Source organism: Artemia franciscana, unplaced genomic scaffold, assembly GCF_032884065.1.
Source record: "Artemia franciscana unplaced genomic scaffold, ASM3288406v1 PGA_scaffold_49, whole genome shotgun sequence".
Classification (NCBI taxonomy): Eukaryota; Metazoa; Arthropoda; class Branchiopoda; order Anostraca; family Artemiidae; genus Artemia; species Artemia franciscana.
The window spans coordinates 1,166,195-1,179,091 of NW_027062689.1; the positions used below are offsets into that span (position 1 = coordinate 1,166,195).

The 12,897-nt window shown below is 34.7% G+C and overlaps 1 protein-coding gene and 1 long non-coding RNA gene across 4 annotated transcripts in view; one reads left to right on the forward strand and one right to left on the reverse strand.

Annotated features, from left to right (window-relative positions):
- Positions 1-12,897, forward strand: part of LOC136041915 (uncharacterized) — a 444,858-nt gene that overhangs the window by 107,677 nt on the left and 324,284 nt on the right. The gene's annotated exons all lie outside the window — the stretch shown is intronic.
- LOC136041906 (NFX1-type zinc finger-containing protein 1-like) overlaps positions 1-12,897 on the reverse strand; it is a 99,189-nt gene that overhangs the window by 83,440 nt on the left and 2,852 nt on the right. The window contains exon 1 of one of the 3 annotated variants that reach the window (XM_065726701.1): positions 7,527-7,672. The exons of 1 other annotated variant lie outside the window; for it this stretch is intronic. The gene's annotated coding sequence lies outside the window, so the exon portion shown is untranslated. Of the gene's footprint in view, positions 1-7,526; positions 7,673-12,897 lie in introns of those variants that run through there. One more of the 3 variants, XM_065726703.1, reaches the window with a different exon arrangement.

Consider the following 12,897-nt stretch of genomic DNA (forward strand, 5'->3'; position numbering starts at 1 on the left):
GAAATAAACTCCAGAGCCTAGGGGCAAGGGTTGTAAGTTATGCTCAGGTGATATTCAAGGTTATTATGAAAGGGATGCTTTTATAAACTTTAGAGGAGGCTCATTTGGTTAAAAATTGGAAGTTCTAGTTCCCGTTTAAGAGTCAAAAGTGATGGAGGGCGGATAGCCCCCAGCTCCCCACCCCTCCGACTATCCTTCTTCACCAGACGAATCTGATTAAAATTGTGAGATAGCGATTTTGCTCCAAATAGTCCACAGAATTGAAACAATGCCTCTAGGGTAGACACAATCCTCCAGTGCCTTGGGGACAGGGAATTCCTAGTAAAGAATCCCCTAAGAGTCAAAATGCAGTACACATTCATCTTTTCTTCAAAGACATCCAATCAAAATTTTGCGATGGTGATTTTGTTCATTGTAGTTGAAGAGTCTGGAGAGTTATGTGTTTGAGGAAGACACCCCCGCCCCCACAGCTCTCAGGGCAAGGTTTGTAGGTTATACCCCGAAGGCATACAAGGTTTTATACAAAGGGTGGTTGTATATAATTCTGAGGGGACTCGTTAGATTGGTAATCTGAACTTCCAGTGCCCTTTTTAAGAGTCAAAGTGATCAGAAGGCAGGTACCCCCCCCCCCCCCAACACCTCATGTTTTCCCATTATTAATCGAATCAAAAAAAATTGAGACAGTCATTTATTCAAAATAATATGTCGTAGTTATGGTCGTAAGTTATGCCATGAGGGCACATAAGGTTTTTATTGAATGTGCGGTCGTGTAAACTTCAGATGGGGCTTATTTGATTTGAAATTGGAAGTTATAGTACCCTTTTTAAGAATCAAAATAATATGAGAGCAAAAGGTTCCTCCACCTCCACGCTCATTATTTCCCTTATCACCTCCACTCAAAATTTAGAGATAACAATTTTTTTCATCGTATTTGATGGTTTCAAAAAGTATGTCTGTGAGGAAGACAACCCAAGGGAAAGGGTTGTAAGTAATGCCCTGGAGGCATATAAGGTTCTTATAGAAAGAGTGGTCCTATATACTTTGGAGGGGACTCATCAGATTGGTAACCAGAGGTTCTAGTCCCCTTTTCAAGATTCGAAGTGATCAGAGCGCAGCTACTCCCCCCCCCCCACAAACACGTCTTGTTTTCTCAAGATATATCCAATAGATATTTTGAGACAATCTACTTATTCAAAATAGTATGAACATCATATAACAAGGCTTTTGAGGTTGATACAAACCATCAGAGCCCGAGGGCGAGGATTTGTAAGTTATGCCCCCGGGGCATTGAAGGTTCTTATGGAAGGGATGGTTGTATAAACTTTAGATGTGGTTTATTTGGTTGAAATTGGGAGTTCTAGTTCCCTTTTTAGAGTAAATAATGATGTAGTTCAAGTAGAAGCTACCCCACCCAACTATCCCTCTTTTCACTAAATGTGTCTGATTGATATTGTGCGATGGCAAAACCCTCCCCAGACCCCTAGGGAAAGGGCTTTAATTTATACCCTGTGTGTACATAAGGTTTTTATGGAATAGGTGGTCGTATTAAATTCAGATGGGTCTCATTTGATTTTAAATTGGAAGTTACAGTGCCCAGTTTAGGAGTCAAAGTAATTTGAGAGAAACTTCCCCCCCCCTTCCAATAACAAACATCCGAACAAAGTTTTGAGACAAAACTGTTCCTAAAATATGCCCTTTTGAAAACCTGCATACGGATGGCAGGTTGTCATCCGTAAAACAGAAATATTCTTTGAAAATTTCACCTTCATAGGTTTTGGATTTTGAACTACCCAGAAGACATTGTGTATATACATTTGATGCTGCTTCTGCGGTTACTATAACTAACAATACTAATGGCATTAACTTGAAACTTTTAGGGAATGTTTAGGGGAAGTCCTAATTAAAAAAAAACTACTATTACAATTAAACCAAAAACGAATAAAAATAGAATCAAATAATCTACCAAGCATACCACTACCACTGACCAGCATCAATAAATAAATGAAACCCAAGACGGACCGAAATTATAATACATAACCGAGTCAAACTCAAAACGAGCAGAAATTAACATGAGTAGAGTTCAAAACTCATGATTTCTAAAAGCCAGAATATAATTTGCACTTTACTGAAAAAAATTGTTTTAAATGTTTTCTCTTTTACAACTTTAAGAAATCAAAATTAATTTAGAATTTAATGAATAAATATCAGCATATCTATATTAAAACGACAATACACATTCATTTGATTTTTTTCAGTGAAGTGCAAATTGTATCCTGGCTTTCCGAAAGCATAGGGGTTTTGAACCCTACTGATGTTAATTCCCGCTCGTTCTCAGTTTGACTCGGTTATTTATTGTAATTTCTATTCGTCTTGGGTTTCATTTATTTATTGATGCTGGTTAGAGGTAGTTGTATACTAGTGGCAGTGGTAGATTATTTGATTCTATTTTTCTTCATTTTTGGTTAAATGGAGTTCTTTACTTTTTTTCTTAAAAAAATCATTTTATGGAAAAAGTTTTTTAAATTAATTTTCAAAATAAAAAGAAGAAAGCGGATGGCTAAAAATTTATGAGGTTAAAGTCGATTTTTGTGTAATTTTGGCTTGGATTCAAAAGATAAAACTAGGAATACTAAATAGCTTACTATTTGGGCAGATGGACTAGTGAAAGAATAACACATTTTTTTAAAGCAAAATTACTTTATGTAGGCTAGGCCTTTTGTGGTCTCATTGGGATTAATAGCCTTCATGCAGCGTTAAAACGTAAGCATCCTTTTCGCCAGTTCACTTTTGAGTAAGGCTGCATTCAATTTTAGTTTAATTAAATAAAAAAAAAGTTTTTTTTAACTGAAAGTAAGGAGCGACATTAAAACGGACAGAAATTACTCCGTATATGAAAGGGACGCCTGGTCTTTACGCTAAAGTTTGACTCTTTCTCTCAATTCTACTTTATAAAACAGTAAACAACGCGGGCGTAAAGAGTGGGGCGTTGAGAAAGAGTCAAACTTTAGCGTAAAGACCGGGGCGTTGAGGAGGGAACAGTCCCTTTCATATACGGAGTAATTTCTGTCCGTTTTAAGTTTGAATGTCGCTCCTTACTTTCAGTTAAAAAAAAACAGTTTTTTTTTATTTAATTTCTGAACGTTTTTGAATTAATACATGCTTGATTTTGGCTCTCCACAAATGAATGACTAAAACAGAATTTGCGTACAAATTTTGTTTTTGCTAAATGGCTTTCTCTTAGTTTTGATCAGACGATTTTGAGAAAAAGGGTGGGGGAGGACGACTAGTAGCCCCCTAGTTTTTTGGTTACTTAAAAAGGCAAGTAGAATTTTTAATTTTTAATACGAACGTATTTTCAGTAAAAAAATATACGTAACTTACAAATTAACTTACGTAACGACTTCTATATTCGTATATTTTCATTATGTACTAGCTGTTGGTGTGGCACTTCGCCCCCCCCCCCCCTGCACGCGTAAGTCGTTATATATATTATATATATATATATATATATATATATATATATATATATATATATATATATATATATATATATATATATATATATATATATATGTTTTTAACTACGTAAAACTTGCGAATATACAACATTCTTCGCTGTCCCATTGTCTGTGCATATAAATAGATTGTCAGGTTTACCGACTCTTGAACATGCAACATATAATTGTCCATGGGAAAAACTATCTGTATTCAGATCTCTGCCCCCCCCCCCCGGCGTCCCCGTTGTAGTTTATGTCCCCGTGTCCCGGTCGTCATTTATATCCTCTGTGTCCCGGTCGTCGTTTTCTCTTTGAGACGCAATAGATATGAGGGGGTTTGCCCCTTGTTAATACCTCGCTCTTTACACTAAAGCTTTAATTTTGTCCCAATTCTCTAAGATTGACCCCTGAATCACAAAGGCTGTAGAATAAACAGTCGAAATTACTAAAAATACTTTATCGTAAAGAGCGAGGTATTTAGAAGGAGATGAGCCCCCCATATGCGGAATAATCTCTGTTCGTTTTAAGTTTTAATGCTGGTCCTTGCTTTCAGTTGAAAAAAACTTTTTCATATTTATTTTTTCATTGTTTTTTTTTTTAAATAATGTTAGAAAATTCTGCGCCCCCTTCATGGAATTTCTCTTCTCTCATGACAAATTCCTCCAAGGGAAGATCCTCCCACATAGCCCTCTCCCCTCAACCCCCCAACCAAAAAAATCCCCCTGAAAAGGTATGTACACTTCCCAATATCCAGCAGTGTATCTAAACACTCGTCAAAGTTTGTAACTTGCAGGCCCTCCCCCAGTGACTGCGGGGAGTAAGTCAGCCCCAAAGACACAGTTATTATTTTTTTCGACTATGCTGAATAAAATGACTTTCTCAAAATTTTAATCCGTTGTCTTTGGGAAAAAATGAGCGTGGAAGGGGGTCTAGGTGCCCTCCAATTTTTGGTCACGTAAAAAGGTCACTATAACTTTTAATTTCCGTTAGAATGAGCCCTCTCACGACATTCTAGGACCACTTGGTCGATACGATCACCCCTGAAAAAAAATAAACAAACAAATAAACACGCACCCGTGATCGGTCTTCTGACAAAAATACTAAGTTCCACATTTTTGTAGATAGGAGCTTGAAACTTCCATGATATTATTCTCTGATACGCTGAATGCGATGGTGTCATTTTCGTTAAGATCCTATGATTTTCAGTGGGTGTTTTCCCCTATTTTCGAAAAAAGGCATATTTTCTCAGGCTCGTAGCTTTTGATGAGTAAGACTAAATTTGATGAAATTTATATATTTAAAATCAGCATAAAAATCCAATTTTTTTGCTGTATCCATTAGTATCGAAATTCCGTTTTTTAGAGTTTTGTTTACTATTGAGCCGGGTCGCTCCTTACTATAGTTCGTTACCCCGAACTGTTTGACAGAGTAAAACTATTTTTTGTCATTTCGACATTCCTTTCAAACTATAGCCTAAGCTGATAAATTAAATATAATATCCTCAATATTACTACTCTTTACATCAGTCTTCTACAATTCACAAAAATAGTAAATGTAAAAACCGTAAGTTCAAAATGCGACAAGCATTACTGTGCTTTAGCAGCATATTTCCCGTATTTGCACAGGGACAATTATGCCAACTTACCAAGTTTAAACGCTACATTTCAATATCACTGTGCTGTGTGATCTTTTCTTTTTCCCTTGGAATATCCCGTGGCCAGTCCTTCTTGAAATTCCTGAATAAATAAGCCGTGAATCACTTAGACACCATACGTCGTTTTAATTGCCTCATACATCTCTGTTCTGCAAGCTCAGGTTTGAGGAAAATTTCAACCGAAAGTATGAAGAAACACTAAACCTTAAACGAACAAAATTTTTTACGCATATGAAGGGGTTGTCCCCTCCTCAAAACCTCGCTCTTCATGCTAAAGTTTTGTTTAGTACTTATTGTTTTTAAATGTTTTAATTTCATTATTAAAAGTTTCTTATTGTTCTAGCATAACGACTTTAGTTTCATGATTCGTTACTAAAGAACTGGGAATAAATTCAAACTTCAGTGTAAAGAGCGAGATGTTGAGGATGGGGTAGCCCCCCTCATAAAAGCAATCATTTCTGTTTGTTATAAGCTTTAATGTTGCTCCCTACTTTCAGTTGAAAAACGTGTTTTTTTATTCAGTTTCTAATCGTTTTTTACATACTGTCCGGAAATACGGCTCTACCTCCGCGGAAAAATTTTCTCACTCAACAGAGGATCCTCTAGACAGTTCAATCCCTGCAAAAATTTACCTTGGACAATTACCCTTAACATCTCCACATATAAAATTGATAAGGCAATGAGAAGTAGGACAAATTTAAACAATTTTGTATAGGAGTTCTGGCAAATTCTCCCACTATAAAATTTCTCCTGAAAACTTCAATACTGTAAGCTTTCTTCCCGGTGGAAAATCCCCTCATCAGATAATTCACCCCACCCCTATCCAAAAAAAGTATGCACACTTCCCAATAACAAATACTATACGTAAACAATGGGCAAATTTTATAACGTAAGACCTTTCCCAAGGGGCTGTGGGGGGCCATGTTATCTCTAAAGATATAGTTATTGGAAGTTTCAACTATGTTGAACGAAATAGCTATCTCAAAATTTTGATCGTACGATTTTGGGAGGGGGCTACTTACCCTACAGCCTTTTTTGTATCGTTTTGTAATTAACGCTTTTAATTTCCATTCGAATGAGCCCTCTTCCAACGTTCCAGGACCAGTTGTTCAATAGTATCACATATTGGGGGAAAACAACAAACAAAGAAAAAACAAAGAAGCACGCATCCGTTATCTTTTTTCTGGCAAAAACAAAAAAAAATACAAAATTCAATAATTTTCTAGGTAGGAGCTTGAAACATCTAGAATAGAGTTTTCTGATACGCTGAATCTAATGGTGTGATTTTAATTGAGATTCGTTAAGTTTTAGGGTTTGTCCACTCTTTGTTTGAAAATCTTGTAAAATTTCATCAGGCTCGTAGCCTTTGATGGGTAACACTAAAATTGATCTTATATATTTGGAATCAGCTCAATAAGCTTGATTCCTTAGATATACTTATTGATATCAGAATTCCGTTTTTTTTTTTTTTTTAGTTTTGGTTACTATTGAGCCGCTTCGCTCCTACTTACAGTTCGTTACCACGAAATATTTGATTGGGTGAGTGATCAGTTTTTGTAGATCCTGATTTCAAGCTTCCAACGGCGTAAACATATATCGTTTCATTAAATAACCCTTCCATGGTGCAAAAGAAGAATTTGAGAAAAAACAAATTGGAACCGAGACTAGCTCAATGTTGACGATTTTTATGAGACAATTGACAGTTTCCTATTTATTTATTTAAAGGGAAAAAAAACACAAAACATGACATTACTGCCAAGAAAGCACGAAATGAGTGCTTGGCTAGGCCAGGGAAATAAATAATATATATTAAATAGTAAACACTAAACTGAATAAACCAACTGAACACTAAAAAAACGAAAAAAGGAAAGGAAAAAATAACCTAAGTTAAAACTTTATAAAAAAAGAGGAAAATAATGAAAAAGTAACTAGACATAAAAAAGCGGAATGGAGGGTTATAAATGAAAAGAACACAAAACGATATTCTTGTAATGACCTTTTGCTGCTCGCTTGAACAAAGTAAGATCATTTGAATTCCAGATATCAAATGGTAGAAGATTTCAAATTTTTGACACTGCGTTTTTTATACATGAGTTGAATCCCCCAATTCTGGTCAAGTGCGGAAATACTGGCAGTTTAAGCCTTTTCCATCCCGGAAGAAGCTTCTTATGGGTTTTGGAAAATTAATAGCTCTTCCCTCGAGACTCTCTAGAAAGTCTTATGATTTACATGGAATCGACCCAAAACTAACATTAAAGCAAGTTATGGTTACCTGAAACAAAGTTTTTTTTTGGAGTTAGTGCGAAATTGCTAATATAATATTTAAATACAATTAAGTAGGCAAAGTACATAACGTCATTAAATAGTTCATTTACCTGGAGTCTAGGCTCGTGGAGATGCAGATTTTGAAGTTATAGACATGTTAGTAAAGCTAGGCTAGACTTACTAGGGAGCACTATAGGTGAATAATATGGAACGGTAAACTCAATCCAATTTTGTACTGATTGAGCAAGGCATTTTTTTAGTTTATCTTATTTTATCAGCAAAATACAAATTCCTTTATTCTTATCGCATAGCTACAGCTGATGTTTCTCAATTTACAAATCATCACAAGAAACTTGAGATTCATGCCCTGACTAGCCGCATGAAAAATAATTTCTTCAAAAAAGAAATTTACCTCTTTACTTATCTTTGAAAAAACTTCCTTTCAGAAAGCTTTTTTTTGTTGGGACATTATGGTTTCCATTTTAATTTTCTCCATTCTTCATAGCTATATATTTAATCTGTTTAAGCTTCTATACTTTTCCCAAACCATAAACTTTTTGTGTCGACAGAGAGAATATACAGAATGTTTCTGTTGCAAGATAATGGTTTAAATTGTTACAGATTTTCAGCAAGAGACATCCCTCTCAACATATTCTCAAAGTTTCACCTAAGACCCAAAGCCTTATTGAAGCCCCAGATCAAATATGCACCCTTTTCCCAATAACAAGAGCCAAGAGCTCATATAGCAGGTCGGAAGAGCCAAGAGCTTCTTCCCACCAAGCTTCATTACGATCTCTCCACTTTAAGCGTTTCCCAAGATTTCTGGTTTCCTCCTCCAGACCCCCCCCCCAATGTCATCAGATCCGGTCGGGATTTAAAGAAAAAACTCCGAGACACGAGGTCCTTCTAAATATCAAATTTTATTAAGATCTGATACCATGTTCATATGTTAAAAATACCTCGTTTTTTCTAATTTTTCCGAATTAACCATCCTTCCATGCCAGCCCCCCCGCCCCAGATATAATCGGGGAAGCGACTATTTCTAATTTAATCTGGTTGGGTCCCTGATATACCAGCCAACTTCCAGTGATCACTATTCTGATCACATATCTAGTTTCGGATCTTCCTCATGCAAAAATTGGGGTGGTCGGGATTCTAACCTGAGACCTCTCGCACCTTAACCGAGAAACATACCCTTATACCACAAGCCATACCTATGAAGAGCAATCGTTTGTTTTATCGGCAAATAAAATTCTTCTCAACTATCTTGTTTGCTCGCTCCCCCAGATGGTCAAATTGGGGAAGACGAGTATTTCTAATTTAATCTCATCTGGTCCCTGATACGCTAACAACTTTCATCATCCTACCTTATCTGGAAGTGCCCAAACTAGCAAAAGCAGGACCGACAGACCACCAGACGAACAGAGTGACAAAAATTGCAATTGCTGTATGTCACTTGGTAAATACCAAGTGACATAAAAAATTTAACACATAAACAATGGGCAACTTGCACAATTTATATCCTTTGCCCAATCGGCTGCAAGGGGTTTTGTCACCCCTGGAGGCATAGTTACTTGACTTGGCACTGTTTTGATCGAAATAGCTATCCAAAAATTTTCACTAGATGTCTTTGGGGGAAAAAAGGAAGTGGAAAAAGGCCTAGTTGCGCACCAATCACTTTTGGCTCTTAAAAAGGGCACTAGAACTTTCAATTTCCAGTCACTTGAGCCCCCTCCAAAATTTATAAGACTATCCCTTCCACATGAAGAGCCTCTGGGGAAAAAAGAATATTTGAAGCCTTTTGGCCCTTAACTAGAGGCACTACTCTAAAGCAATGCTAGAACATTGCATTATGGCCAAACTTTCCCCTTTTCCCATGTTATGTCATCCATGGAGGCATATTTATTCGATCTTTAGAATTTTTTGAACAAGATGGTTATTTAAAAAATTGATTGGGTGTCTCTGGAAGAGTGCAGCTACAAAGGGCAGGGAAGGGAGGGGGGCTGGTTACCCTCTAATCCTTTTAAAACATCCCCCTCAGCATACCCTGAAAGTTTCAACTTCATAACCTTAGTCCTTCTTAAGACACTGCAGATATGCCTTTTTGATAAACTGGATGCATATAGAGTTTTTTGATTTAGTGAAACATACAGCTCAAGCTTCCCTGACATTTGAGCATAATACCCTTAGCGTTTTCAGACACACCCAACATCAAACGTTTCCCCCTTTCCCTCTGATAAATCCTGCATGAAAACAATGAGACACTGAACTGATCGCTTTTAGCTCTTAAAAAGGCACTAGAAGTTTCAATTACTATTTTAATGAGCCCCTTTGAAGTTTATAAATACAAAAAATTTGATTTTGAATTTAGGATTGATCTCCCCTAATCTTGACATGCTGAGTCCAACAGCACAGTAACAAATTTTGTACCTGTTATACTTTCAAAGATGTCAGCTGATATCTAGAAAAGTCAAAAAAAAGATTCCGTAAGTTTTCAACAGCCACAGCCTAGTATAAATGCACTAAAAATGTGAAACCTGGTATTATGTCCAACAGAAAATGGGTGGCACAAACGGGAAGCAAATGGAGTTGACCAATTAACACAGTTTTGTACCTTCATTATTCCTCTTGTTACAAAAATGAAATAAAAAAATAAGATGCTGCAATTTTTTCAGAAACTTGAAAAATATAAAAGGGCTAGCAGCTTTAGCCAGGAGCCAGCTGTACAGCAGAATGATCCAAGTATTTTGACTAAGAACTTAAATTTTGCCTTAAATTTAAATGATAATCCAGAGATATAGCTCACAGTTGAAAATTAAAAAAGAAAAAAATTCTCCAATTAACTCACAATAAATCTAACATCAATTAAAATGAGTAAAAATTGATTTTAAGAAGGCTTCCCCAAAAATAAGTTTTTCAAGAAAATTTAAAAGCCAGACTAAAACTTAAAACAGAACAGAAATAAAGTCATGGAATAATTCATATAAAACTGTACAAGAATTACAGGTGAACAAATAAAGCTGAGTACATACAGCTGAACAAATAAAGCCTAAAGGAACAGAAATTAAAATAAATAATCCAATCAAAATTACAATGAGCAAAAATTACCACATATAGAAGAAAAGCTATTGCTCTGCTAAAGCTTCTAAGGACCAAAGTATTACTTGCTTTTTATTGAAGACATCCAGACACTGCAACTTCCCAGAACCAGTATTGTTGTACTCTATGCAGTAAATCCTGTTTCATTAGTCTGATATATCTTTAATTTTTAAGCATACTTTCTTTAATCCAAACGTCTCCTTTATAAATGTTTAAAATTTAACCAGTATAGGCCCCTTTCCCCTTTTTTATCACCTCACCAATTATAAGACAGAAATAAACAGAGTTTTATCAGAGGTTACTTTTTCTCAAGATAAAAAATAAGTGAAATCAAACTAGTTGACTGTGATCAATTCCTGCATCATTTTTGGGAGCAAAAATGAGAGGCACAATTCTATAGTCCTAAGGGAATAATTGATTTGTGATTTTATTTTGTTATTCTGTTGCTGTTCATGCTATGACAAATAAAAACACACTGCTAAACTACAATTCCTTTTTTAGTCTACCATGAACAACACTCTGGCCATTAGAGGGTTTAGAGGGATTGGCCAATTCATATTTGCAGTCATTTTGGTTTGTTTCAATATTGATGTGATTTCTCATTTTAATTTCAGTCTGTTTTAAGTTTCATCTATTCATCCTCAGTAATATCCATTATTTTTAATTTTGATCTGATGATTCATTTGAATTTCTATTCCACAGAGATTTCATTTATTTATTTATAGTATTTGCTAAGTGTTGAAGTAGTTATAAAACCATATTTTTGTTAATTAGTGATCACAGTGAAGATTTAAATGATTTTTTTTTAAACTATGAATTATAAATTGGGAATAATCTTCTTTCCTTTGAGGATTTGAATGATAAAAAAAGGTAACATTGTAATTTGTAGCTGGTGAATGGGCAATCAATTTGGTATATCATGCATATAAACATGTTTTATAGTCTTGATTATAATCAGAAAAAAAAATGATTGCCATTTTTACCCCCTGGCACTCGATTAAAATTTAGAGGTAGCCATTTTCTTCAAATTATGTTTCCAGGTTCTATAGCCTTGATGTTCAGGAAACAATTTTGGTATTTCGGAAACATGCTAAAGGGATCTTTCTCACTTTCCAGGTCATTATCACCACAGGATCCAATGGGAACCACACTTCTAGTTTCTTCATTCTTTATATTCTGCTTAGTGTTAATGCTAGTGGTAACAAATTACTCTTACCACTTTCAAAATTAACAGCCATTGCAGTTTCTAGACTAAGCTGTGAAATGCTGCCACTTTTTTTTTATATTTTATAAATTTTGTTGTAACTGGCTTAGGACAAAATAAATATTTATAGCATTAAAAATATACCTCACTGAAATCAAAAGTGCAGAAATTGCATGATTCTAATGAAAAATTGCAACAACAACAACAACCACAACAAAAATTTGTAATCCAAATACAGCTTCTGTGCTATGCTGCAATTCTCAGTATATTATATGTTTTTACTTCAAATAAAAGAAAAAAATATATTTTAACTTTCATCCCAGTTGGCTTGTAAAATTAAGAATATATTTCTTTAAATAAATCCTTCACTAATACCAAAAATTAAATAAAAAACCATGTAAAATTTATATTTGAAAGGGAGTTGAATTTGAGGTAAACATTTCACAGTTCATATTATTGACTTGCCAATAAATTGAACATACCGCTTGATGCCTTTTTATGCTCTTTTCAAATATAATAATCACTTCTATTGCAAATTCAAATTCAAACACTTTTTGAGCTCTTAAAAATGTTATTAGTTATTGTTTTTTTTCTAATAAATGAATCCTATGTTTTCTCAGTGCTGTTTTCTTGGTCATTTTCAACAAAATAATAGCATATTTTCTCAGTGCCAAAATTATTTATGATAAGGTTAGTTTAGGTTAGGTCAAAAAGTGCTTAAATTTGAATTTGTAATAGAAGTGATTATTATATTTTTAAAGAGCATAAAAAAGGCATCAAGTGGTATATTCACTTTATTGGTAAGTCAATTATATGAACTGTGACATATTTATTGGATTTGATAATGCCTTGTTCTTATTACAAGGTTTAAACTGATGCACAAAATATTGCACAAATGGTTTCTTTCCAGCTTTACAGTACAAACATTGGTAAAATTATAGCAGTTCATATAACTGGCTTACCAATAAAGTGAACATATCACTTGATGCCTTTTTTATGCTCTTTACAAATATAATAATTGTTTCTACTTTAGATTCAAATTTAAGCACTTTTAAACCTAACCTAACCCAATCCAACCTAACCTTGTTATAAATAATTTTAGCACTGAGAAAATGTAGCATTATTTTGTCAAAAACAGCATGGAGAAAACATAGAATTATTTTTTTGGAAACAACAGG